This window comes from Cavia porcellus, unplaced genomic scaffold, assembly GCF_034190915.1.
Source record: "Cavia porcellus strain 051 isolate PalLab524CR breed Dunkin Hartley unplaced genomic scaffold, mCavPor4.1 scaffold_18, whole genome shotgun sequence".
Classification (NCBI taxonomy): Eukaryota; Metazoa; Chordata; class Mammalia; order Rodentia; family Caviidae; genus Cavia; species Cavia porcellus.
Genome location: NW_026947501.1, coordinates 50,348,492 through 50,373,046, shown reverse-complemented (window position 1 = coordinate 50,373,046; position 24,555 = coordinate 50,348,492). Strand labels below are relative to the sequence as shown.

Genomic DNA, 24,555 nt, shown 5'->3' with positions numbered 1-24,555 from the left:
ACAGAAGATCCTGTGCCTGCCCCGAATGACAACTTTCACGGGACGTGGGCTGGCAGCCCCGCATCGTGTCCCCTACCGCGATCTCGGCCCGCTCACCTCGAAGCACAGTCCCCACCCCCACCCCCGCGCCCTAACCTCTCATTCCCGCCCTGCGCCCAGCCCCGACCCGCGCGTCCCTGGGCGGCGATCCTGGGGGTGCCCCGGGTCTGCGCCGCTGGGGATCCCGGGGTCCGCGGTGCGAATCTCCCACGCCGGGTCCTGGCCCACGCAGACCCCCAGCGGCGGCGCAGGGAACGAGGAGGGAGAAGAGGAGGTGGAGGAGAAGAGGGGGGAGGAGGGGGAGGAGGAGGAGGAGGAGGGGGAGGAGGGGGAGGAGGAGGAGGCTGGGCCGGGAGGAGGCGGTGGCGGCTGCGGTCCCCGCGGCGCTGCGTGCGGAAGAGTTTGCCGCGAGCAGCCGGCCTCGCGCAGCACCGGGACCCGCGCGGGGCCGCGGAGGGAGCTCGAGACCGCGGCACCCCGCGACACAGCGCCTCCCGCCGCCGCCCGGAGGAGCTCGCGCCCGCTCGTCGCCCCGCTCGGCCCGGCTCCCAGCGGCGGCGGGAGGCGCGACGCTTGGCCCGGCTCGGCCCGCCCGGCCCGCTCACAGGTAAGGGGCCGCTCCGGCCGCGGGGCCGAGCCGGTGGTCCGCGCGCGCGTGATGCGTGGGGCGCGTGACTCCGCCACCTGCTCCTGGCCGCGGAGGGGCTGGCGGTGGCGCGGCGCAGGGAGCCCGGCGCGGGGCTGTGGGTCCCCTTCCTTCCCTCCCCCGCTCGCATTGGGCCGCCCGGGCCGCGCGTCCCCGGACCGACACCCCCCCCCCAGCCGCCTGCAGACGGGCTCCAAGCGTGTCTCGCCGCAGGACGCAGAGGACCAGCCCCCCGCGACCTCGGAACTTGGAGGTCCTGAAGGGTTGCATCAGGGTAGACAGGGGCCAGATCCCCCCCCACCCCGCAGCAGTTTTGGAGATGGTTTTCTACCCTCATGAGCCCCGTCGCGAGCCCCTCTGAGCGCAGGAGTACCGGGGACGCCCCTAGGGTGCAGCGTCTGTGGCCCCGGGCTCGCGGTGTCTCGGGGACCCTGGGTTGGAAGTGGTTTCAGGCCAGATAGGTTGTTGGGTTTTGCGTGTTTGGAGAGCGCATCGCTAGGCAGCCCCAGGCTCCCCAGGTTGAATGCCAGCGTGCCGCTTTGTTGAGAGGTGTGTCCACTCCCAGAGCCCAAGAAGGGCGCACTTTGACCTTTCTAAAGAGCCATCCTGGGTTAGGGTCCGAACCAGGGGGAAGGGGCACAGGTACCCGGGGGCTCACTTCAAAACCAGTCTCCTTCCTCTGCCTGCTACTCCCCAACTGCTCAAGGTAAGAAAGTTTGCTTTCGGTCCTGTGATTCATGAGTAATTAGTAACCAGTTTTGTTGTTAAGCAAGATGAAATCCTTAAATACACACACGCACTTGCACCAAGTCTGAAACGTCCGTCCCGAGCTTCTCCTGGGGATGGAGGTGGGGGAAGCCTTAGTTGTGAAAGTTAAAAGCCTGGCGTTCAACAGGTGTTTGGGAAGGGGTGCAGGAGCCGAGAGTGATGGCGGTTTCCTGACCCTCGGTTTTGGAATCTGCCTCCAGAGTCATTCATTACAGTGGTTGTTAGCCTGTTTCTTTACAGGTAAAGTATTGAGTAGTTATTAAAATTAATTTAATCAGCAGAGACAAGCTAGTCAGCCTTGATCATTAGAACCCAAATCGTCTTTTCCTTAGTGGAAGGGCTTCTGCCGTTTGGACTTCCCAAGTAATTAGTTTTGAAATTGTTCCTGGCAAGTCTCAGCTCTGTCAACACCTCCGTCTCCTGAAGTTCTGAATCCCCATCCGGTAAATTGAAGGACTGATCGTGGCTTGCCTCAAAAGCAGAGAGCCCTAGTTGGGAATCACCCACCAAATTCAAGGACTTTCTGCTACTGAGCGTTCCTTAGAGGAAAATGTCTGCCAAAATTCACCCCCAAATTTATTTTTAAAATAAAAAAAGATAATGTTTAAAAAGAGTTTTTCTGACCCAGGCCGCTATTTTACAAAGCAAAAATTCAGTGTTTCATTACAGCTAAGCCAGAACTAGTAGCAGTATTGGTATTTCTCAGCAGTCTACTCAAAGATTTAGTTAAAAATAGTGTGCAGCATAAAGACATTCAGTAATTATCTTCCATCTCACAGAAAGACGTGGAGCGTGGCTTAGAGGAATTGTAAATGCTCTGCTTTTAGCCATTTGCTTCTTAGAAATCGATGCCTCTATTTATTTGCTGCTCTGCCCCACTGTGCACAAGTGAGAATTAGTTTATTCTCATGGCTCCCCAGGCGGCTCCTGAGGAGAGGAGGGAAGGGAATATACCCTAGAGGAAATATGTTATTAATATAATGCCCCCCAAGAGTTAACCATGCCAAGAACAGAACCAAATGAGACTTTACTAATTAGTGTGGTTAAAAAAAAAAAAAAAGCATCCTTCCTATGATATGACAGTGTTCAGATGGTAGCTAAGGAATTGATCTTTATATAGAAAATAATTGTTTTTAAACTCATTTGGCATCTTTTAAAATAATTTGGACTCTGTTTTGTATTTCTGGTAGTTTAATAATGAAAATGATAAAAATTATAAAAATGGTAAAAAGAAAAAAGCACATGTCACCTGATGTGTCATTCTTAATTTGAACACATCTTATATTTTTGTGCAGTCTTTCTTAACTCTTTATAATCTTTGTAGCCCTCTCTTAATGCTGCTACTTAGGTGAAAGAGTCAAAGTTCCTGAGTTTCTGGAGATTAAAATAATGTAAGCATGCACTTATAGCTCCATCCTCATCTGTGTTTGTATTTTAGCCTTGCTTGTGAAGCGTAAGCACCTGAATGGATAGATCATCTTTCCCCATTTTTGAGAGAAGTGTGTGCTTTACTCTTGATGTGAATGGCCACTTCCTCCTGGTGATCTCCACACAGATACCACGCATACTTTGCAACCTCTCTCTCCCAAGACAGGTCAGATTGTGAGGCGTTGGAAACAGCCTGGTGATTCAGTATTCTTGGCTGCTTTATGCCAGCAGTTTAATGGCTGGATCATAGCAAGCATCTAATTGAGTTCCCATTTAAATCGTGGAAATGGTACTTGATGTGTTATTTGCTTCCAGAAATGTTTGATTAGCCAATTCCTGACCTTCATTCTATTTGCACCAAAATTGGAAGGTCAGGGACTGTCATGTCTTATCTCTTCAACTCATGCTTTTGTGGCTTTGTTCATTATAGATGCTCAATAAATAGGTGTGGGAAATGAGCGGAATCATTGGTGATTGTTGTGCAAAGGTGAGACATTTCTGAATGCTAATGGAGTACTTAGAGATGAGTAATTCTGTTTTAAATCTGATGATGATTAATAGTACCATAGAGCACTAAATAAACATTTATTAAATGTGAGCAAATGTTTAAGAGGGGAATTTTTCATGTAGTCTTTAGCTAAGGCACTAGCGTTTCTCCCTTGAATTCTTTGAGACTAAGAACAACTTGATATTTTTAAGCAAAGTCTTTGCTTAAAACTTGAACTTCTGCAGGTATTAACAAGTGGTTCTTTTTGATGCAGAACAGAAAGGAGAGCGTTTATCTCCTACACTGACTGAACTAAGCAGCGTGTGTGAAGGGGTAGAGTGGGGGTGGGCATTGCAATGCATGCGGTGATCACCGGGGTCCTTGTGAAGTGTGGATCTGGACGTCTCCATTTCTGCCAAGCTCCCCCACCCCACCATGTCCTGTACCAGGAAGGTTGTGGGGCACGCACTGCGATTCATGACACTGAAGTAGACCAGATGATCCACAGCGTGGGCGATGCCTCACATCCTGGAAGCAGGGATGATCTGAAATAGGGAGAGGCTGATTCTCTGTAGATGGCAGATGAGGTCTGAAGGTGCCTCAGGTAGAGAATGCTACTCTGGAGGATGGGGGCCGAAGAGGCAAAGGGAATTTTCTGGAAGAATTTCCACATGGCTGTCCTTGACCTGGGGTTGTGTTTGAATGGAGACCTTTGTGACTTGGCAGGAAATAAAATGTAGATTTGAAAGCCAGACAAACCTGGGATACCTCCCTGCTCAGCTACTTGGTGACTTGTAGTTTTGTAGGCTTCCTGTCAGAAAAATAGGGCAAATAAAGCCCATCCTTTACCAGGTTTCTAGGATTGCAAATAGAAGATATGGGTGAGGCCTAGCATGGATTAGGCCTGTCTGCCTGCTATTAGGAGAGAGGGGGCTAGGAAGCAAGGTGGATGAGGCCTTTTTCTGTAAATATTTTCCCATGTAGTTCGCCAGCTGGAGATTCTGTTTGGTTAACCCGTAAAGTTAAGGCAGGTGGTTGAGAACCAGGCTGGGTCGGGCTGAGGGCAGGCTCTGTAGCGTGGATCCAATGCACAGTGGAAGAACTCCACCTTCTCCTGCGGTCCCTTGGTTAGCTTTGTTGCTAACACTTCTGGAAGTATTGTCACCTGAGGCTGTGCCCAGCACTTAACCCATAGGTCCTGTGGATCTGTGCGTGGAGACAGTGTTTCCGGTCATCAGCTATTCCTTAAAAATGCAATGGAAGGAGGAGGGCAAGCACTTGTCCTCTTTGAGAGGCGTTGAACTGTTCCCTGGCAGGGTGTTCTTTTGTTTTGTTTTGTTTTGTTTTGTTTTGTTTTGTTTTGTTGTTTTGTCTTTTTGAGGCAGAGTCTTGCTATGCAGTTCAGGCTATCCCTTGAGCTTACTTTGCAGCCCCTGCTGGTCTCAAACTTGCAGGGATCGTCCTCCTGGCAGGCCCCTTAAAGGACTAAAGCCATCTAATAATCCTTTCAACTTAGTAAAAAATACCTGACTTTTGTGTGTATTTGCCATTCTGTACTCAGATAAGGGCTTCCTCTTGACATCTAGGGGAGATAGAAATGCCAGAGCAGTTAAATCCTTCACGCCGATCTAAGGAGAAGTAGTCTGGGTACTCCTAAAGATACTTCAACCAACAGCATTTGCTTTCCCTTTGTATATTATGGGTTGCACTTGTTATTGGCAAAGGAAATGCTTGGCTACTCACCCCCCCCCTCCCTGGTCCCCTAAAGATAAGTCTCAGAAACCCAAATTCCAAAATGGTGGCAATGGCAGTTTGATGTTTCAGAACAAGGGAAAATAGAAAAACTGGGAGACAGGGAAAGAGGGCAGGAAGGACAGAGACTGGAGCAGAGGGGCCCAGGTGGGAGTGGGTCCCAGAGCCCATGCTGGTGGCCTTCGCTGTCTTGATGTAAGACTGTGTCCATCTCCCAGGGCATTGAAAATCATCCAGGCTCCCAGTTATCATGAGACCATCTGCAGACGGGTACAGAGCCAAGCAGATTGATTCCCCCAGCCTCTTCAGAACCAAAAATGCACCCTACGGTTTCACCAAAATCAATTTATACTCCTTGATAAACCAACTATTAAAATCAGGATGTCACTTTAAAACAGTATTTTCTGTGTGTCAAAGTCTGTCACATAGTTTTGGAAAACACAGAAAAGAATAAAGAAAATGAACATTGCCCAGTTTTCTGGGTATATTTCTTTTCAGTCACTTTTCTAAGCATTAAAACATTTTTATATTTGATGCTTAGACAATTACATGGATATGATCCTGCAGACATTTTCAGATGAAACAGAACCCACTCTAGTAAAAAGGAAAGGATCCCCTCCCTCCATTTCTGTGGCCTTCCCAGAACTGTTTTACTTTTTTGGCCTGGAGGAAACCTGGTTTGAAAGTGTACATGTCTCAGGAAGTAAATTCTGATTGGCCTTTGTCAGTGATTGGCTTGGGGTAAGGACAGGACCCTGCCCTAGCCAGTAAAATTGAGGTGGGCAGCCTGGAGGATTCTGGGAAATAAGAGGCAAGAAAAGAGGCCATTTTTACCTTCCATTGGATACTATAGTGTTGTAGACTTAGTGCTTGTTAGCTGGGCAGCCATCAACAACTATCAGAGTGGTAGAGCCAGGTCCCAGCTGACTTGCAGAAGCCTACAAAGATGAGGACTAGGGCCTTTGATCTTCTGAATTTCCCGAGAAGTTTGATTTAAAATCTTGAAACCTTCATTGTCATGAGCACCAGGCCCAGTTAGAGTTTCTGTTGGTTTTAGCCAAAAGCATTCTATTCATACCATAACTCTGTACCCTTCTCAAGAGGTAACAACTACAGTTAGCCATGTAATGAGTTCTACTGGTCATTTTTTGGTACATTTACATGTACAAATATACACATGTGTGCTTATTTTTAAAACAGAACTCATTCCATGCTATTAGTGACTTTTGAAAAAATCAACTATATGGCATGGAATTTTCTTTTAGGTCATTACTTACATATTTATTTTTAAAGGCTAGAGAATATTCAGAAGTATGGATGAGGCATAATTTATCTAACCCATCCCTATGGATAAACATTTGTTGGGTTTTGTTTCTACTTTTTCAGTTTTACAGTGTCTTTGTTAATTTGCATATCTGCATATCTTTGTGTACATTTTGGTATTTTCTAGGTCAGAGATTACTGGGAAGGGATTCCTGGTAAAAAGTCACATCTCTTTGAAATATTGATTGATGCCTGCCTAATTGACAACTCTAAATGCTGGACCTGTGGACTTTTCCACCCACAGTGTATAAGAGTACCTTATCTCTGCAACTTAAATAATGCTGTCTATTGTCCAACTTCTAAGTTTTTCTGTGCATTTTTACATGCTTGCAATAATACGGTTTACAGTTTTATATTTATTCTGGTTGTTTCCCTTACCTTGAACATTAAATATCTTCTTTGACATTAAAAATTCCATGTCAACATAATTTTAATGACAACATAATATATTCATCCCCAGCATCCAATAGAATCTGTTCCAGAGCTGAGCTCTATTATTGATACCAATATCCACACCTACTCATCTATGCACAGCTCAGATTATCTCCAGATTACTTACTATACCTACTCCAAGTGTCATGTAAACAGTTGTTAAACTGTATTAAGGAATAACAAGAAGAAAAAAGTGTACCTGTTCAATATAGATGGAATTTGTTTGAAAAAAATATTTTCCACTTAGGTTGGTTGAATGTCAATGTAAACTCAAGGATTCAAGGGTCAAATGTAATTATTTAGGGAGTGTTTCAGTAGTATGAGAAGGCACAAGAGGAGATCTTTGAAATCAAGGCTCTGTAAAAAACTAAATAGACATGATCAATTTTGCAAAACTCTTGAAAGATTTCCTGGAAATGATGTTAGGAACCACACCCCTTCAGTGGTCTGCTTCCAGGAAACCCTGAAGAGACACTGCCTTTTAGGCCTGTCTGTCACCAGTCGGCTCATGAGTTGCCCCAAGCATTCCTAAGAAGCTCTGCTCTATTTAGAACCCCAGAGCTCACAATCCGACAGACTCCTTGGGCGTTCAGCTGCCTAGATGTGCTGTTGTCACTTACACAGATACTTTGTGCCTTGCATGAGGCGTAGCTGGAAAAAAAAGTTTGCTGGGTTCATTGAAATTTTCTGTTTTTTGAGACAGGGTTTCACTGTGTCATTCAGGCTGACCTTGAACAGACTATGTAGTCCAGACTGGCCTTGAACTTCTACCAATCCTCTTGCCTCAGCCTCCCAAGCACTGGCACTACAGGCATGCTGTCATTTCTGCTGGGGAAGATGACTCATGGGCTGGATGAAACTCATAAAAACTCGTAAAAAATAGTGTGCACCTTTCAAGGAAAAACCGTTCTGCAAAGTTTGACTCTTACACCCAGGAACCCAAGTCATCTGCTGTCCTATGATAAGAAAAGGCAAACTGACAAGAGAGAAAACCTTCCCAGAGGAAACAGGAAGGCATACAGACCAAGAAGCCTTAAAAACTTACCAGACTTCTTGAGGAATCATGAGACACACGGCGTAGCTTTTTGGTCTTTGTTGTGTACGTGAAAGCATCCTAAATGTTGTGATACAAGTAGTCACTAAACCATCTGCCACGACCTGACAGTTATGGAGGGCACTTACAGGCCATCAAGAAGCAAGAATGCCTCCATTATTTATTAATTTTTATTCATCTCTACATTTGGGGCATACAAACACAGACAGTTTTTCTTTCTTAATTCAGACAGGTTCAGACAGAAAGCTAGCATTCTGTTCCTGGTTCTCTGAGTTGCCTATGGTCTTCTTGAGGTAGTTTTACAAATAGCCAAAGTCAGATTTGTGTTTAGGGTTGTCTAGAAATGTCTTCCATTATTTTCTTAGTTACCTTCCCATCATTGTGACAAAATACCTGAGACAAAGAATTTAAAAGGTGGAAAGATTTATTTTGGTTCATGATGTCTGTTTGGTTTGCATGGTAGGGCTTTCATGTTGAGTGACATTCGGAGCCCATCTTTAATTTAGTTTGAGGCAGTCTTCTAAATTTCCCACAGGCTGAGCTTAAATGTGTCCTGTCCTGCCTTAGCCCCTCAGAATGTTAAAATCACGGACCTATACCACCAAACCTGGCTGGCTATTGCTTTTGGACCTGTGGCAAGGAAGGCCCAAGGTAGAGAAAAGCAGCCTGTCTCATGGCAGCCTGGAAATAAGAGAGAGGGCAAGGGGGTTGGTGTCCCAAATTCCCTCAGGGCCACACCCCCAGTGACCTCACTTCCTCTCACTAAACCCTCTTTTTAAAGGTATCACTGCCTCCATCTAATGCCTCAGACTGGTGACCAAGCCTTTAGCACATGGCTAAAGTGTATTTTTAGTTTCAGGACTTTTCCATTTTGCAAAAGTAAGACCTATTTAAAAACAGCCCACATCCCAAAGTAAATGGTCTGACCAAGGGCATGTGGACAGCACGATGGCCTTGACACTGGACAGGTATCCAGAGGACAGTCTGGCTTCCATGCTGGTCCAACAAATGATGCGTTTGCCACATCGTCATGCTCGCTGGTGCTGTCAAGGAATGACATGGCCTCTGGGATCATCTCAGTTGTGGAAAAGATGCCTGTTTCCTTGGAGTCCAAGATCTAACAAAGATTCGAGGAAAACTTGAAAACTCAAGTTTCAGAGTATGCTTTGTGGTGGAGGCTGGAGTGATAGCTTCAGGAACAGCTCACTTAACCACCATGAGTAAATATCGCCCTCTTGGGTCCTCTCCAAGGCCTCCTTAATGATTAGAGCCATTTTACTTTGTGACCTCTCTCTCACCCTTCTCCTTTCCTGTGATTTGCAGAGAGTGAAACTCATTCACTTGGAACATTAGCACTGCACCTTTGTAATGGTCCTGTGACCCCTCAGGCCAGAGAACTTGCTTCTGTCTCCAGCCAGATACAGGCCTTGACTGATCCAGTGTTGAGTCGCTGGCTCAGGGCAATCTGATTTCATCAGAGGAAAGAGAGCTTCTGATTTCTGAGCTGCTTCTGGGACTTTCTGTGTTGTCTTTCAGATCTTCATGAAGACACAGGCAATATGGCCTCTGTCCACGTTTGCTGGGATCATGGAAACACCTGTAACCTGTCACCCTCTCCTTCTGAAAGCTACAGTTCATTCCTGCCCACCAGGTTTACCAAGAGTTCGCCACCCTTTCACAATCTCCTTTACATTTGGGTTTAACTTTTATATGTAGGAGACCATGTTTGTGGTATGTAACAGTTCCATTTGCTGGTACATGTGCATAACACATGTCATATATAGATGCACCCCTTGTGGAGACTGTGTCCAGAGGAAACAGAGACCCCTAGATATGGAGTTCAGGATAACTGATGAAAATAGCTGCCTCTCCTGCATTGCATCTCTCATCCCTGACGTTTCCACCGCCTCAGGTTCCCAGTGCCTACCACCTTGCTTGCTGGGTCTCAACTTCCAGAGCCCCAGGTCCTTCAATTCCCGCTGTCTCCCAGAGGGCTTCCCGGCAGGGTGTCAGCCGCCACTCCCGGACACAGCTGCTGGGATCATCTCATCTGCACATATGCGTGAACCTCCAACAACCAAGCCTGGGCTCGGTCATGGAAACCCAGTGCCCATGCAGGGAATCTCAGAACCATTCCATGGGGTCCCATGGGGCAGGGAAGGGAACTGCGCTGGCTCCTCACTGCCACACCCCAGGTGTTACCCCTCCCCACGGTGTGAAGGAAACTTGGTTGCACCTCAGTTCTCCTATGGTCCGACCGAGCCCCTTCTTGCCTTCCCAGTATGGGCAGCTCCGTTTGTCATCTTTGACTCTGCTCTCTAGAAATCTGCCCTGGCAGTTGGTGGCAGTTTCCCGCCTGCTCTGTGGCAATGCCGTGTCTCAGGCAGTGAGTAGCACACTCCAGCTTTATGCCAAGTCTGTTGGGAATTGTGCTGTCTGCTTTACAGTTGTCCCTCTGTGTTCCTGAGAGGATGGTTTCCTGACCACAAGGATACCGAGATCTGAGGGTGCTCCAGTCTCTCGCACAACGTACGTACACGCTCTGTAGACTTTAAATCATCTGTATCACTCGAGATACCTAATGCAGTGCAGCTGCTGTGTAAATTGCTGTGATACAGATTTGCATCAGGCAGAAAAGCATGAGAAACACACACAGGTTCAGTTCAGATGCGTTTTCTTCTAGAATATTTTTGGCGTGCAGTGCAACTGCAGATTTGGAGACCATGCTGTGTGTGGGGACCTTTGGCAGAGCAACCTGACCCTGTCTGCTGCATCTCCTCTCGTGGCTCAGTGCCTGGGACAGTGGCATCCTCCCTGCAAGTAATGCAGGGCTCTCCCACCCAAGAGCCCTGGATTGGCTTCTTGTTAGGAAAAACTGGAAAATGGTGGATGTTTCTAGGAAGATGACAATATGCCTTAATTTTTCAAGAGAACAGCTCTTTTTGCATTCCTGGTTCCTCCAGGGTTGGGCTGTGTTCACTCGAGTTAGCTGTCCAAAGCAGACAGCCCCAGAACCTGCGCTGTGTGCGTGGTGTGCCCTCGGGCTTTCACCTGGCTGTGCGTCTGCGTGCCCCACACGTCTGCAGCATCCTCGGCTTCTGCATGTGGCCACATCAGGATAAAAGCTCACCTTCGTGTTTTCTAGTAGCTCAGAATTGGCAACCTCGCTGTATGCTGCAGCCAGTTTGTGTGAGATGCCCACCAAGACATCCCTCCCTCTTCCCTGGGTGCTCCATGGTTGACCTGTGACCTAATTTGAAATCACAGCATGTGAGTGACAAATGCTGCCTCAGGTTGGTGACCCTTTTACGTGGTTTCATGGGGACAACTGAAAGCAATAGCCCCTTTACATGGACATCTCAGCAAGTGACCTCAGCTGGTCCCAAAAAGCCCCGGACTCAGTTGCTTCTTTGGTAAAAGGAAGATATCAATACTGAAAGGCGGAAAGCTAAGAGGGGAGAATGCTTGTGAAGGGTTCCACACAAATGGAGAGTCCTGTTACTGTTCTGCTGCTTGCTGCCGTGACCGGTCCATCACTCAAACTCCCATGTACCCCGCTGGGTAAATGCCAGCCTTGAGTTGTTTTCCTTGTGAAGTAAGTACTTGATTTCTTCAGACAGGGTACATGCTAGCAATTAAAAACACAATTATTTCCCAGCGTACTCTTGAAAGCTAAGGTAATGGGCAAAGTGAAAAAACTTCAACTATGGAAACCAAACACTTAGAACGGCCTGCCAGGCACTGGGGTGGCACAGTTTGCTTCCCAAAGCTTTTTGCCATTTATAAGAACAAAGTGCCCTGCTAGCCTCCCTTCTGTGAGGGAGATGTCATTCCGGCCTCCGCGGATTCCCACAGATCCTGAGATTTTTATGAGATGTCGCTGTGGGGCCGTTTTGCTGTGACAAATGTGACGTGTGCTGTTCTGTGTGACCTTTCTTTTTTCCAAAGGGGACTGACCTGAGGAATTGGAGCTCACCTCCCACCACCCTGGAAAGATTCTGTCATTTATTTTTGGCATCAGAATCCCCCACAGGACCAGGACCTGCTGATTGGCAGGAGAAGGTGTTCACGTACATGCAATTCTGGGGAAGAAGCTGGCTGGAGGTGGAAGGAAAGGGACTCAGTGATCACTCAGTTTCTTGGGCTCCTGTTTTCCAAGAATGAATTGGAGACTAAGACATCAGAGGGGTCTGACTCTGGCCTGGAGCTTGCAGGTGGCTGGCAGCCCTGCTGTCCCCTTCCAGGGGACTCAACACTTCCCTTGTCTGCTGAAAGCCAGGAGGTTTTCTCATCTGGGACGTCAAGGGCTTCTCAGTCTCTGTTCCAACAAGTCTGCAAGAATGAAGTGCCCCACCCCTAGTCCCACCAGGCACACCCCAGTAGGCCTAGGAAGGACACACTGCAGACCCAGCTTGGCCAGCTCAGGCCTGTGTCACCTTATCTCCCTGCATGCACCCTGATGTGAGCACAACAAGATTTGGAGGTGGCTTGGGCACAGTGAGAAACAGGACAAGGCTGGATACAGGCTGTCCACACTGACCCTAGAACCAGCTCTTCCTGTTAGATCCTGACATCAGCTTTCAGATCAACAGAATAATGCACAGAGTTCATTCACGACCACGAAGAAAAAGATGTCTGCTTACTCATAGAACTTTGTTGTGTGTGGTTGCCGAGGATCTAACCAGGGTATCATGCACGCTAGGCAGATCCCCTAGTGCAGAGCTACTCATCCAGCTTTTAGTGACCTTTAAAAATTGACAGGTAAGTGTAAATCATTATAGGATCTGGTGTGCTTGTAAAGCACGTTTGCATAACGATGCTTTGAAACTTAGGTTCCCTGTCCTCTCAAACCTTTCAGCACTTCTTTATGTTTGGCTACCACTGTCACACATAGCCACTCCTTTGATTTGACAGCAGTCTCTTGAAGGAAGTGCTATTCCATACAATTCCCATTTTTTGTAGGTGACACTGAGGTACAGCACAGTGACATGACTCACTTAGGGACTATGAGAGCCGAAGCTTGAATGGAGCCCTTTTTTTAAAAAGGACAGAAATAGAGCAGCTGGTGTTTATTTACCTTTTATGAAATGCTACTTCTAAGAAGATAGAAAAGGTATCTAGAACACAGCGTTTGAAGCATCGCTTCTCTGGCGTGCGTGGAGTTCCGGAATGCAGGGGGCTTGTGCTGCCCAGTGCATGGGATCTCATAGCCCGCTCCACCCAGCCCTTCCAAGGAGGAGGAGGCTGTCATGAAAGGGCACAAAAAGGGACACTTGCAGGAAATTTTTTTAGGGCAAAATCATTATTCTGTTCCTTGCCATCTTTTAGTGGCTAACCTGCTTTTCAGAAGTGTTTCTGTTGTAATGAGGACTGTTAAATCGGGACATTCATTCCATCTCGCCGCATTTTCTTGGAGTTGGGGACATCTTTCTTTAGCTGTAGTTACTGAAGAAAGATAGGGGCTAGTAGGTGTGATGTTTGTAAACCCTGTGTCACTTTGCTGGGACCGTCGAGGCCCTAGGAAGCCAGCAATGGGCTGATTTATGGAGAAGGGTCTGGGAGTCACTCCAGGCCACCCTGAAATGTCCCTGTCCACACAGAACCACACACAACTCTGCACTCAGTGTCATTTAAAAGAAAACAGGAGCCGCGTGGTGTAATGGACTCCCTTACCTGCCTTCCTGACACCACCGTTGATGAAAACAAAAACAAAGTCCACAAAGAGACCTAAGAGAACCTGGTCTGTTCAACAACTGCCCGACGTGTGTGACACACATATGACATCAATCAAGGGCACAACCTGACTCAGATGTGTTCCACACCTACACCAGAGAAGCAGAGTGAGCCACCAGCACTTTCTCAGAATGAGCACACTCCCCTCACTGTGCTATTTCTGTTTTCTTTGCAGAATCCTTTAGTAACAGCTGTCTGAATTAGTCTGGGCTGTGTGGAGTTTCACAGAGTTCTAGGAAACCACACGTAAAGTGGTTTCGGGAGGGTTTCAGATGCTAGAAGGCATGGCACGCCATATCTGTGCCTTCCAACAACACTGACAGGACATGGTGGGGTGGGAAGACCTGCTGTGGAGCCACCTCTGGAATTACAGGAGTTAATCATGATTGGAGGAGTAGCTGAATTCTGATTATGCAGCTCAACTGTGTTAGTTAGCTTTCCTTTATTGTAACAAAATACCAGAGGCAACCAGCTGGTAACAGGAAAGGTTTCCTTTGGCTCACAGTGTTGGCAGTTTTCATCCGTGACTGGCTGATCCCACTGTTTTGGATCATGGTGGCATATGATGACAAGATATTTCTGTTCATTTTGGGAACAGAGTTTCAGGCCCAAGGTGGTGGGATGAGTGATTTACCAGAAAAATAGAAAAGAGGGGAAGAAGAGTTGGGAGCCCCACACCCCAGTAACTGAACTCCCTCCTGTGAGCTCTGCCTCTAAGGATCTTTTCCCCCAGTAACACTATGGCTGGGGGCAGGCCTGAAGCACATGGGCTCCTGGAGAACTTTTCTCAATCTAAACTCTAGCATGGAGGTAAACTATGTGTCTTAGTCACTTTCTTTGTCACTGAGACAAAGTACCTGACACTCACAGCTTAAGTGGGGAGAGGTTTCTTCTGGCTCACATTTCAGGCCATGGCTGGCTGGCTCCAAGGCTGGACAGTGGAGGAGGACAGGAAGCCGAGAGAGAAGGGGGAGGGGAAGGGGCAACCTCCCAGGCCATGCCCACAGAGCCGCCTCCTCAGACCAGACCCGCCTCCTAACAGCAAATCGGCTCTGGAGCCCCAAAACCCAGTCACCCTCCCAAACCCCTGCTGTGATTGCCTGAGGCCCTGGTGGGAGGCACCTAGAGAGAACTGCACCCTGTGCCTGTGGAATGCCCTTCTGCATGGCTCCCTACACAAAATTTTTGGCCTCTTGGTTCCTGCAGTTCCCTGATTCCGCAGTGTCAGAAAGATGAATCCCTGGGCCACAGAGGTCTTGTCAAGGAAAAGAGAAGAGTGGTTCTCTTTAACTTTGCCAAATGCAGAAAGGTTTGGCTGGAAACAGAAAAGAAATGTGGAAAGAAGATGAGGGACCTGTAAATTCTGAAGCATGTTATTTCCATTCATTTTGGGAGTGGAGTTTCAGGCCCAAGAATTAATACCGAGAATACCTTTGATGGCTCTGGGCTCAGCTGGCAGCCACACTCACACTGCTGTTCCCAGTAAGCGTGGTGTTCACAGACCCTGAGTCACACAGGGACATCCCCATCTTCCCGAAGTGATTAATGCCTCAGGGTGAATCTAATACTGGAGGAGATTTCTGCCCAGTCAGAGGAGAAGCCCAAATCCACTTGAATCCAGGCAGAAAAGGTAATTGACTCAGATAACTTGAGGCCCAAAGTGGATCTTATATTCTGTCTGAAAGTTAAATTGTAGAAGACCGTATTTATCTTAAGGTCCTGTTCTTTCTGCTAGGTCCTACTAGGACTGCCAACTTTTAGGCATAGCTTACTTTATATTTTTGCAAAGTTCTCTGCAGTAACTCTGCAGACACCCAGGGCAGTGTTGGAGTCAGCGTCCCTGGAGCTGACAGATGAAAGATAAATTGGATTTTCATCAGGTTGGTCCTTTCGGGCTCTTCAAGGGAAGTTAAAAAAAAAGAAATTGAATGTGTACTAAAAAGAGAGATGCTGTTATCCTCAACTTTGATTCTTATGTGGCAGTGGAACCTGCAGTGAGGGGAGTCGACAGAAGGGACTGTGGAGGTCAGGAAGCCAGTGCCCTCACGCTGCAGAAGGAGAAACTGAGGCTCAGGCTCAGGCTCAGCGGTGACAGCCCAGGAGGAAATCGTACCTCTTTCCTACCTCCTTCTCTGCCGTGCCTGGCCCTTCTTGCCCCCGTGTCATCCAGTACACAGTGATCATTCCGGAAGCAGGGAAGGGACTGTAGATGTGACTGAGACAGAAGAAAAAGTGCTGTGTCTTTTACGCCCTTCGTTACCATCTCCAGCTTAGCTCATTTTCTGACTCCCATATGTCGGCGAGGTAATGACAAATGTTTAAAATTTGTATTCTGTGAATGCGTGTGCTGATTTGTTTCTAAAGACCGAGTTGCACAATGCATTGAGGTGCAATACTCAGGCAACAGGGCCAGGAGGCCCCTGGTGCAGCCCCTTTTAGCCGTAGAGAAGTGATTTCCCTCTCTTCACCTTCTGAGAAACCAAGGAAGTGCAAGGGGTACTCGTGATGATCAAATGGCATCGTGACAGGGAAGTCACTCAGAAAACCGCTGGGACTTTAGCATGAGAGGTACTTTGCTTCATTGCTTTGGAGAAGTTGTTGTCTAATATGCCAAAGGGTTTAGATGTTCGAAATACATGTTTACAAACGAACGTAGATTATTTTTCTGGTCCCCCATTTTGTATCTTTCCACTTCATTTTGGTTTAATAATCAACCCCTGACGTGTATAGAGCCTCTATTTCGTATCAGTTAAGAATATTTGTTTGTACAAAAGACATATGGGAAGTGTTCGGTCATGTGGAAGTAAAAACGTTGCTCTCGGAAGAAAAGAATAGAATAGTGAATGGCTTCAAAGCTGGGGAAATGGGGAGGTCAGGGGTGGAGAGAGCCTAGGTAACCTGGCCCGGGGTGCACATGGATGGGAGGAATAGCTTTTCGTGTTCTGTAGCACAGGATAATTATGATGGACAGTAAATCAAATATTTGAAAATTGCCAGTGGGATTCAAAATGTTGCCAACCTCAGGAAATGGTGTGTCAAATGGCAGCTGAGCCACCCTGATGTGATCACTACGTCTTGTACCACATTCTGAAATATCACACGATGCCCCATAAATATGTATAATTATTATTGTGTGAGTTAAAAATTTCTTAAGTAATGTATGTGCTTGACTCTAAAAGTTCATCTTCTGTAGACCTGCTGCAGGCTGTAGTCAAAGAACTATGGTCTGATTAAAGCATGCTTTTCTTCTTGATGGGATTTAGGATTGGCTACACTCTGCTAGCAGACTCTAAGTGAGTTAAGTCCCTCTGTGTCAGGGGGCTTAGAGTTCCATGTTCTGTGCACATGCATTTGAATGGCTCTTTGTTTACCTTTCCAGGCAGCTGGGCCTTTGCTCTTGCCATGACCTCTGCCTGGAGGACCCTTCCGGTGTCATCACCCTGTTGATGTCATCATGCTGTTGACCCTCTCGGGCAGCTCTGCTCTCTGGGTTCCTGCAGACCCACCTGCACGTCCGTTTCATGGGGCTGCAGTTTCCACAGCCATCTCCCCCTGGAGATGTAGGCTCCCTGCATAGAAATCAGAGGCTTTCACCCTTTGTCTGTTGGGAGCTGCTGCAGAGCGGCCCAGCTTGCTCAGAGTTTATTACACTGAAGGTCAGGAAGCAGGAAGCTTGCGTCCGTTCAAACAAGGACTCACTTTCACCAGGTGCATTGGCCATTCTGAGGCCCTCAGATGTTTCATTATAGTAGGGCCACTTGTGGTCACAGGCCTTGGTCCTCAACACCGTTTGCCACCTTCTGCTGGCCACTCCATACCCTGGACCTTCGCTGTATAACCCTGCTCATGGGTTTGTGAAAATCCAGAGGCTGATGCTCCCTTGGCTTAGGGGTTCCGGGTCTGTCACTGTAGACTCAGAGACACTGGGTGCCTGTGAAACCACAAGATCCTGAGTCGTGGGTCAAGGAGCACTGATAATCACTGTATGCATCAGAGACAGTCACCTGTGCTGAAGGGAAAGAGCAAGGACAGTCTATTTCAAGTTAAAACTGGGAAACTGAAAGGAGAGATGTCTCTGGGAGAATGTGGTGCTCAGTACCTCAGTCAGGCTAGAGTTAGGCTGCCTGGGTTTCAATCTCAGCTCAGTTTCTTACCAGTGTGGACTTGGAAAAGTTGACGAAAGCCAGTGACCCCATGTGTGCATGTCCAGGGAGCAATTTTTTCTACATCAAAAAATTATTTTTCCTTTCCTGGAAGGAAGTAGATGACATTTATCGAGCTGCGCTAGGGTCCCTTTGTGATGGAAAGTTGGTGAGGTTTGGAAAAGATTCCTGCACCCCAGCTACTACCTTCTCAGATCTTCCTATATGTCACCCAGCAATTATCTGTTCAGATAGGTTGGAAAATAGGGAGGTGGGATCTTCATGACTCTGTCCTCATGTCCTGTGCTCACTCAGGAGACAGAAGGGAAAGATTCAGGTGATTGAGAAAAGATGAGAGAAAAACAAAAATGGCAGGTGGAGGCGGGATAGCTGGCCTGTTAGGGTGGTCTAGGATGTTTTGATTGTCCTGGTCTTATCAGCTTTCACTTTCTGCTAGTACAGAATTTTGTCACCTGATTTTTTCTTCAGTATCAACAGGATTTGTGTGCATGGGGAGCAATAGTAATTCTCACCTCTGACCCAGAATTCACAGGGCTCCCATTGTGCCAAGTGTAGTGTGGGATGCCCCGTTGGGGTGGACACTATGGGAAGTGGAGCTCCTGTGGGTCAGTGGTCAGAGGGACCCTAGGGACCTGTCTTGCTTCATTTTATGCTGCTATAACAATACCTGAAAGTGGAAAATTCGTAACAAACAGAACTGTATTTATCTAGTGGTCCTGGGGCCTGGGAAGTCCAGGGTGAAGGGAGGACCTCCATGCTACACCATTCCATGATGGGAGGCAGAAGGACAAGAGAGTGTCAACAGAAGCAAGGTGACCAGCTCATCCTTTTCATCAAGCATCCACTCCTGTGATAACTGACTCCCTCCTGTGATGACATTAGTCTGTTCCTTTTATCATTAACTATAATTTGTCAGTTGAAACAGATTAAGAAATACCTAGCTGATTAGTGGAATGCAGTTCTGGGTGTATCTGTGGATGATTGACATGTAGGCCAGCAAACAGGAGGGAAGAACCACCCATGATATGGGTGGCACGAGCCAATAGGCTTTGTAGCCTGGGTGGAATAAAAAGGGAAAGGAGGAAGCGTTTCCTTTGCCTCTTCAGAGAAGTTCTGACCTTTGACATTGCCTGTGGACATTCATCTCTGGTTCCTTCAGGCTGCTAGCATAGGCGCATCAGCCTTCCAATACAGACCCTTTGGCAGTCTGACATGGATTCACATCAGACTCCGGAGTGAGCTCCGGGCCTTTTGACCGTAGACTGGATCCTCCGGCTGTCCATATCACAGGTGGCCAATCTGCATTCATCCACCCTTGACCCCACAGGTCTTGGCTCAGTGTCCAGCAGTGCTGAGTAGCCCGGGATTATGAACGGTTCCCTGCGTGATTCCATGATGGCTGTGCAGATCTGAAAGTTGGAGCTGATAGCGCTGAAATGCATTGACTGTGAGGGTGCATTTTAGGACAGAATCTTAAAATATTTTCCCTTTTTATTTAGTTCATATCATCAGATAAATGTAAGAGAACTTTCCATTTTAATTATGAAGGACAGGTGACATCAGGCATCCAGAAAGCCATGGAGTGTCACCCCTGGGCTTGTGATGTCACTATGTGATGTCAGCCCTGGTAGCAGGTGTGTGCGTGGTCATGGGGCTTGTTGACACTGCAGAGTTTATGTACTGCATGCACCTGACTGCTTCTCTTGAATGTGGAATTCACATCAGAAAACTGCTTCCTTGAAGAACAGCCCCACCTTAGATTTTAGTCCGTTTTGGGTACTGACTGACTGTCATCATTATCCAAGGATTTTCCTGACAGCAGAAGTTCTCTTGTGTGCCCTTATGCGTTGGATCCAAACTATCCCCCCGAATTGAGTCTCATCTGTGTGCAAGGCATCGAGCAGTGGGGTGCTGTGCTCATCTGTGGGCTTCTCTGTCCATGGGTTCAGGGCTGAACATGCTGCTAGTGGGCAGAACCTGGATGGAGGTCACACCAGGGTGTGACCAGAAGGGTGCATCCTTGTCCCTGACTCTTAGCTTCCTGTCTGCCATTGGTTGAACACCTCTCCTCTGCCAGGTCCTTCCTTCCTGCTGTTTCTGCTTTGCAGTGAGCCAGTTTGGGGCTGAATCAACTCGAAATGGAGTCAAAGAAACCTTTCTCCTTTAAATTATGGTTATCAGATATTATGTCCCAGCGACAGGGAAGCTGACTAACATGTGTGCCATTTTATGCCTGTTCTCTGCCTTGCTGTGGTTCCTCACCACCTTGCTAAGGGCTTCTGGACATGAATGAATTGTTCCAAACCATTCTGGAATTTCTGGAGTCAGCCACGCTTTTCTCCCTTGAACTTCTGGTCCCATTCCTCGAAAGTTCAATGCCCACAATCTCCTTGCCCGCTGCCCTAGGGGTTATGGGGAGCAGAGGCTGGACCCATGTGGCCCACTACATCCAGCCAGCCTCAAGACCACAGCGTCAGGAAGGGCAGAGATTTGTGTCTTGCTGAAGGCAGCAGCCTGCCCCCAGACCGCATCTCACAGTCCTCCCCATGGTATTCGATTGTGTAGCACAATCATAAAATGCAGTCAAGGCCAGAGTTGGGATTTTTAAAAAGTATTTATTACAGCAAAATACAGAGTCATATTTTATTAATCCCCTTCTGAATACAGCCTCTCACTTTGAGCACACTTACCCCATCTGTCTTGCCACTGTCTGAAGCAGTTCTGGAAGTCATTTTTCCTGACTGTCTTTAGTTGCGCTGTCGTGGCCACCTCAGTGTCCTGAATCCATTCAAAATATTTACTTTTCTATGTGCACCCATATTTATAGCAGCACAATTTGTAATAGCTAGATCTTAGAAACAACCAAAATACCCATCAACCGCAGAATGGATGAAAAAAAGATGTGATTTTTATACCATGGAATATTACTCAGCTATAAAAAAGGGCGATCTTGAGGCTTTTATAGGTAAATGGAGGCAACTTGAGACTATCCTCATAAGTGAAATAAATCAGACTCACATTTGTAAATATTGTATTGTTTCTCTAGTATAATAACTGAAAGAATAATAAGATACAAAATTATAATAGATACTATAAAAATGAAAGGGAAGGAAATTGCTCTAAAGGATATAACTGTATGTATAAATGTGCAAGATAGATAACCATACTACTAAGATTTTGTTAGTTCATCAAACAGAATGGTTTGCACTTTCACTCTCCACTTTTTATGCTTTGATTTTGTGACTTGAGCACCTACTTCTAAGATAACAATATGTAATATATCAACTACTGATTTCTTACTTTTTTTGAAATTCTGTATTACTCCTACACTTTTTTCTGTTTTGCTTTTTTTCTCTAAGTAAAAAAGCATTTACCGTTCATAGTCATTTTGAGCTTGGGGAGGACCCAAGAGTCTCCCAGTGCCAGATCTGGTAAGCACAATGAGGAAGCACCATGAAACTTCTATGAGCCTGCCTTTCTATTGGACAGCACTTAGCCATAGCCTTCACCATATTTTTGATCTTAGCTTGTAAAGCTGCTCATGAAAGAGGACTTCCACACCTGCTTAGAGAAAGTGGCAAGAACAATGGGCTAAGCATATTAGGAGCAAGCAGGAGTATTCCCAGGGAGAGTAAATGTATTATGTCTTTTACTCTAATAAATATTTTTTACAATTCTTTTTGACTTTTTGAGACAGGTTTTGCTATGCAGGTCAGACTGGCCTTGAACTCACTTTGTGGGCCAGGCTGGCCTCAAACTTGCAGCTATCCTCCTGCCTCAGGCTCCTGGATGCTGAGATTACAGGTATACATCACCACATCTGACCATTAAATATTTGTTCCCTTGTTACCGGCTCCTGGAGGGCTGGATTCTCCTTCTATAGGTTCCTTCTGTCTTGAGCAAAGAATTGGTCAAGATAAAAACAATAGATAGCAAGGTTTTACATTTATTAACAATATAGAAAGAAAAGAAGCATATTCTACATAGTGAGTTTGGATCAGCTAAAGTTAAGAAAATACACTCTGGAAAACAGAGAGTGAAGCCCTGAAAGAGTTAACAGTGGCCCCCAACTTGATGGTTCCCATGTTTTGTGTCTCCCACTCCCCAGGCTGAGGTCAGGGAGGCTGTCTATCAAAACCTGCTCAAATTTCTGTAGGGAAATTTGGATACAGTGCTCCCTGGTTGGCTGCAGGCGCAGAGTGTTTTCTGGAACTCAGTGATTGACAGGTCACACCCACTTCCCAGCCAGTTTGCCATGCCCTAATCTCCTGCCTCACTTGCACTGTACATTTCGATCAAATCTGGTTTATGATCAATGTGTGTTTGCTGTGACATTTCGGGGAAATTCACAGGTGGCAACCTTGCTGATAGTCATATGGTGGGCTCCTTTCCTTTTCTAGAATAGATGAAAAAAGTTTTAAGAGTTGAAAGCATTAAGTTTTACATAAAAACTGTTGAAAGTATTTAAGTTCTATAAATAAACTCTAAAAATATTATGCAGGGTTTTGAAAGACATCTGCAGTGTTTGAAAAGGGGATGGTTTTAAAAAGGGATTTCTACTCCTGCCTTTGTGTGTGTTTGTACTTTTAAATTAAATGACATCCGCTGTGTGTAGGAGTTAACTAAAGCTGTCAAGATTTTTTCCTCCTAATAACAACTCTTGTGCCATTGACTACCAAGAATAACAATAAGCCTTTTTTTAAGTTAAAAAAAAGTATTTATTTTTGTCACTGACAGAACAATTATCCATGTTCCTAAGTTATTTAAAGTATTTTTATGAATTCTAAGAATGAGGCATTTTGAGATTCTATGGCACGAAGTGAAAAGGCTTTATTAATAGGTCCTTCACCCGAAATGCCTTGCTTGCTGGGCTTGGGCCTTTCATAGCAGCAGACATGATTTTGTGATGATATATTTGTGCCACTCACTATTGGAAGTGTTATGAGCACACCAGACACTGACTTCTCACGTGTGTACCTCATAGCTTGTAAATTGTCCTAGCCTATGTTATGCCGCTGTAACAGAACACAAAGACTCAGGAAAATGATGCACAATAGATGTTTATTTGGCTCATGGTTCTGAAGGATGCGAAAGCCCAGGGACATCAGTGGCATCCCATGAGGGCCTCAATGCCCAGGGCTGGAGGCAGAAAGGCACATCAGCACCGAGACAGAGACAGGCTGACTGTGAGTCTCACTGTCTTCAGAAAAACCCGCTACTGAGATAACAGCATTAAGTTATTCACAGAGGTGGAACCCTTTCTGCTGACATGGTGATTGAATTCAAAATTTCAACCTGAATTCTGGAGGGGGCATTCAAGACATAGCATAAACGGGTGCCCAGAAAGGTTCAGCCCTGTGTCCGAGGTCACACAGCTTCAATTGGACCTGGGCCATTCGTTGCCCTGCACTGACTGTAGACAGTTCCCCAAAGTACATACGCTGGGAAAAAAAAGAAGCTTGTACTGTGTGTTTGTTTCACTTCATACTTTTGGATAATGATCACGGGACTCTCTGTTGGAATTTGTCCCAAACTGTTGTGACTGCTGCTTATTTACTGCTCATAAAGCAAACCTGAAGACAAGTCAATAAAAATAAAGAGAATGTAGTCAGTAAAACACTTTATGACTGTCTCCTTATCTTGCAGTTCCTTTAAAATAGGTTTCAGCCGACTTGTTTTTTAATTGCGGCAAAGTATTAGTGCGACTGAACTATTCCCTTAAAAGTGGTTAAAACAGTACAATTCATGTTATATGTATCTCATCAATAAAAATAAATTCATAGGGACTGCTTGGCAGAGTGCGGTGTTGGGGTGAGATTTTCTGCCATCAATCTTACAATGTACCTAAAGCCTTAGCAATCGATAGAGCCCTTCAGAAAAAGCCAAGAGGGTAAAGAAGGGTCTTCCTTCTTGTCAGCAGTGGCTGAGGTCCTCTCAGTGGCTTTGAGATCCTCTGCCCTGAACCATATTTTTAATTTTGATGAATCTGGTATCGCCCAGAATTGAATGTCCTCGAGGATCAGACAAGAAAGGTGTGTAGGATGGAGCGTGGCAGTGCCCCACAAGGCCCAGGAGGGGTTGGGGGGCTCAGGGTCACCCTAGCATTGTTCCTGACTCTGAACATCCCATCTCCAAAGCTCTGGGAGTCCTCAGTGGTCGGCCCCAATCCTGGTTTTCCCATCAGTCATGGGTTTTGCTTCATTTTGTTTTGTTAAAGGGTGGGATTTTTAGGATCATAGAAGTCCTGCCCTAGAAGAAATGCCCATCCCACTCGTGGCATGGAGATGCCATAGGCAGCTCTTACCGAAACAGGAAAAGGGCAAGACCTTGAGATCAGAGGGAGCCTGAGTTCTGCCTCAAGAGACAGAAATGGGGATTCAGAGGGGGAAACAGACCATGGAAAGGGAATTCCAGGCCTTCCCACTGCACACACAGACATTTTGCATGTGCTAAGTGGGGTCACCGCATCCGAGGTGCACGCTTCTGTGCAGCAGCACCATGAAGGACCGAGTACAGAGCACCATCATGGGCTGGAGGAGTGGCCCTCCGCTTGTGTAGGTGAATGTTTGAGACAGTCAGTGCACCAGCAGAGAACAGGAGACAGCCTTCCAGCTACCAGCAGACGTGTGTTTGTAGCTGGAAGTTATTTAAGTTTTAATGGCCACACAGCCAGCAGACCTTGCATTTGTTCAAGACTCTCTGGTCTTAACTTTGAACTGTGGACTGGCGG

The 24,555-nt window shown here is 46.6% G+C and overlaps 1 protein-coding gene across 4 annotated transcripts in view; it reads left to right on the top strand.

The window, feature by feature from the left end:
• Positions 1-509: 509 nt before the first annotated feature.
• Npas2 (neuronal PAS domain protein 2) overlaps positions 510-24,555 on the top strand; it is a 134,462-nt gene continuing 110,416 nt past the window's right edge. Inside the window, exon 1 of one of the 4 annotated variants that reach the window (XM_063229832.1) lies at positions 510-646. The gene's annotated coding sequence lies outside the window, so the exon portion shown is untranslated. Of the gene's footprint in view, positions 647-935; positions 1,392-24,555 lie in introns of those variants that run through there. The other 3 variants (XM_013154341.2, XM_063229833.1, XM_063229830.1) reach the window with 3 other exon arrangements.